Raw genomic sequence first — 3,587 nt, forward strand, 5'->3', positions numbered from 1 at the left:
AACTAAATATGCCCATATCTTATGACCAGAATATATTAGATTTTAAATTTTCATGTAATTCACCATCTTCCTCTTCTCCAAATGCTTACTGTGTTTGGTTTAGAAAGTGATGATATTTCTCATGTCAAAGATAGCAGTATTGTAATTCAAGGCTAACGACATTTAAAAATAATGTTTTCAATTTTCAGAAATATATGAATTGAGCAATATGCATGAATATATGGAAGAAATTTCTGCACATCAATGGTAAACGAAGTTTAACACATCATTGTTGAAATATGAACCGATCAAATTTTGGTACAAACATGTACATGGTGCCATTATAAATCATGGATGTTACTCTCTACATGTACATAGTGTAAACTTTATTTGGATGTGTAAACTAAGGAAAATGACAGAGACATGAATTATATGACTCTAGATCAAGATCAAAAACTATGAAAATGTTTATCAGTTGCAATATATGACTGTAGATCAACTTTCAAAGATCAAATTATATGACAATGTTCATTACGTTTTTATATGAGTATGACAATGCACGTTCTATTTGGTGAATATCAATACAATACTAAAAGTTGAATAAGATCAACATCTAAGCTGTCCACATAGGACTAAAAAATCAACCAATAGAAAAGAGTTATTTTGCCATGTCATATGAGCTTCGTTCGAAAATGATAATTATCGAGACTTTCGTGTGGGCTTATGATATTTGGCCCAGTCAAACTCACTTCTGGAAATGGCTCACAAACTTTCTCTTCTCAGTTTCGGATCCTTGGAGATCTCCGTTACACGCAACATCTTTATCAATCAATTATCTTTTACTCTTTTCTTATGGTCTCATTTCACCTCCCTATTATATTCTCCTATAAAAATCGTTTCTTCCAAACTTTAATTCAACCAAAATTGAAAGCTATGGCCATGAGAAATAAATAATTCAGAGTCTCTTGCTCTTCCTCTACTCTTTGTACCCGGTAATCAAACCCCACAGTATTCATAGCTATAGGAACGGCGAAATCCACCGCCACAGCCCCGGCTTAATTTTATAAGGATGTGATCGTTTACCACCAAGTTTGCTTGCTTACATGGTTGCAGCTTCATAACTCGTGCCATGTTTGTCATACGAGTTCATGACTCATGGAGGTCAGACCAGTGGGGAAGACAGACAACAAACGGTTGAGATTTCGCCGACTCCGAGGAGGTTTAGTTTATCATATCCATGGCCACTCAAGAGACATGATACGAATTAGGATTCTGGGAGTGGATCTGATATCGATACTACGTAGGATGAATTGGATTGAGGTTAGTGGATTGTCTATCCTGTGAATCTTGGTTCTGACCAATCTATTGTTTGTGTTGTGTGTGTGCAAAGTACTTTCCCTTTTGATTTTTTAGAATAAAAAAGTATGAAAACTGTATCATTTTCCGGAATAAAGTATTGGCCTCAACTGATACATTGTTTTGTCTTCCTGTTCTGTGCAAGAAATTCATGGCATACAATGAAATTCTCAAAACATTTGAAGATCAAGAGGAGTTAAAAGAGGTTTGACCTTCAAATGCTAGCAAGAAGGCGGATCAATGGGTAGCTTTTCGAATATACTCTGTAGACATTCCTTTTACCTGTTCTCCTCTCCAATATTTGTGTTGCCACTTGCCAGTGGCCCAGTGTTAACAATGGTGGCTTCCCTAAACCCACGTCTGTTATTCTCCTCAACTAACAAAATGTGTTTCATGTAGCATTTAAAGCACTGAATTTTTCTCAGGGTTATGGAAATGGGGAAGAAGCTTGCAGAGAGGATAAGGAGCAAAGGGCCTTACATTGTCCTGAGTGTATGTACGTTAATCATTTCACTCTCACTATTGAAGCTTCTTATTTTTTTTTTTTGTTGTTGCACATACAGCTGTAAGACTAATATTATTATATATTACTTTTTTATAATTGGGTATAATATGCTTACGTGATATAATAGTTCAAATAAGAATATATATATATGATTTATAAAATTTGATTGTTACTGCTCTCAATGGTGTATATATGTTACTTTGTCTTATTTATTTTCCCTGCAGCTAATTGTGGCTTTGAAAATTCATTTTCTACACCGAAGAAAAGAAGAAGCCAGTGACTGTTTTTTAACGTTTTGTTGTCTTCTAAGCTCTGTGAATGTTTATAAAACTGGTGTTTTGATGATTATGTGCCTCACATTTTTTTTGTTTTTATGGATAGGTTGAATCACAGCTCACTGAATAAAAAAAATACCCAACTCCGTATTTTCGAATGGTCTTACATAACTGTCTCCAGTGGGATCAGTGGCCTTATGCTACTGTCGATATACTACAGATTCCACCAACGCCATATCTACAAAGCCAAAAAGGAGGAAGATGAACATGACAACTTGAAGCCAGCCTCTATCGCTGGGGGTGGAAACTGCAGCAAATCATAGTAGACACTACAAGGTACTCGCATGTAAACACTACATCCTTTGTATTACGTCTTCTTTGTTGTTTTTGTTATTCTCCCTTTCTTTAAATGGAATCTTATTAGATGTTTCCAAATGAAATTTGGTAGTTCATCACAAAACTTCTCTATTTCATTGACAAAGGGGAGTCATTCACCCATGATGTTTTATCGTTACACGGATTCCAGTTTTATTCATTTGAAACTCTGATACATGCTTACCGAACAAAATAATGTATAGCGACATTTGTATATATTAGTGAATTAAACATTTTACATGGTTCCTCATATTGCTTCATGTGCAGGTTGAAGCAAAAGAAGTTTTCTTTTCTGTTACAAAGCTTTCCCAATCTAAAGACACTGGTTTGGGAGAGAACGGTTTACTTGATCATAAAGGAACTTTCTCCATCAGCTGATAAGGTTCATAGTTTGTAATTTGCTTAGGTGGCTGAATCCTAATACCAATACTGAAGGTATAGTTTCTTAATTTGCTTCACCAGTGCCAACAATCACAAAATTATAATTTGTTCTTCTTCCTTCAGATTCTAATGATTGGTTGTTATTTGAGTCATTGTGATTTTCAGTAGGGATGTTTAAATGAAGATAGAATCTAACAAGTCAGTGTCGGAGGTTAATAATGAAATTGAGAGTGAGGATGGTAGTGAATAGGTTTGTAGTTGATCATTTTAAATTACGTTTCATTGTGTATAATCAAATTCATGATGAGAACGGTGACCAAGGTTGAAATTTGTAGCATAAGTACAGATGGTTGATCTCTTTGTCTTCTTTATGTTTTCGTAAAATTGTTATGGAAATGATTAAAAGAGAGTGTTTTTCTTTATTATTCTCTTTGTTTTAAAACTTCACAAAATGTTTTATTCCCTACATAATTTAGATTCTTATTTTATAAATTTGTGATCTCATATTTCTATTTTGACATGTGATCAATTCAAATAAAATTATAGATGAAAATTGATAAATTAAATTGATTTATTTGGCCAAGATAATGTCATTGTTTCAAACTCATGCCCAATTCTAAATTTACACATTTCTAACAAATTATATATAATATCCTTTTCTATATAAATTATCAAAAAAAGCAACAAATTAGTGATAAAGCAGTATAAGGAATTGT

At 33.6% G+C, this 3,587-nt stretch overlaps 1 long non-coding RNA gene across 9 annotated transcripts; it reads left to right on the forward strand.

Annotated features, from left to right (window-relative positions):
• Positions 1-816: 816 nt before the first annotated feature.
• On the forward strand, positions 817-3,229 carry LOC106359536. 9 transcript variants are annotated; one of them, XR_001272567.3, is made up of 5 exons: positions 818-1,299; positions 1,481-1,674; positions 1,761-1,831; positions 2,065-2,451; positions 2,758-3,229. It is a non-coding gene; the product is annotated as an uncharacterized LOC106359536 (long non-coding RNA). The 9 variants fall into 9 exon arrangements; XR_007338352.1 differs by having other exon boundaries at positions 822-1,299; positions 1,481-1,831; positions 2,222-2,451; positions 2,758-2,925; positions 3,037-3,229; XR_007338363.1 differs by having other exon boundaries at positions 823-1,299; positions 1,761-1,827; positions 2,222-2,451.
• The last annotated feature ends 358 nt before the right edge of the window (positions 3,230-3,587 follow it).

Source organism: Brassica napus, chromosome A1, assembly GCF_020379485.1.
Source record: "Brassica napus cultivar Da-Ae chromosome A1, Da-Ae, whole genome shotgun sequence".
NCBI lineage: Eukaryota > Viridiplantae > Streptophyta > Magnoliopsida > Brassicales > Brassicaceae > Brassica > Brassica napus.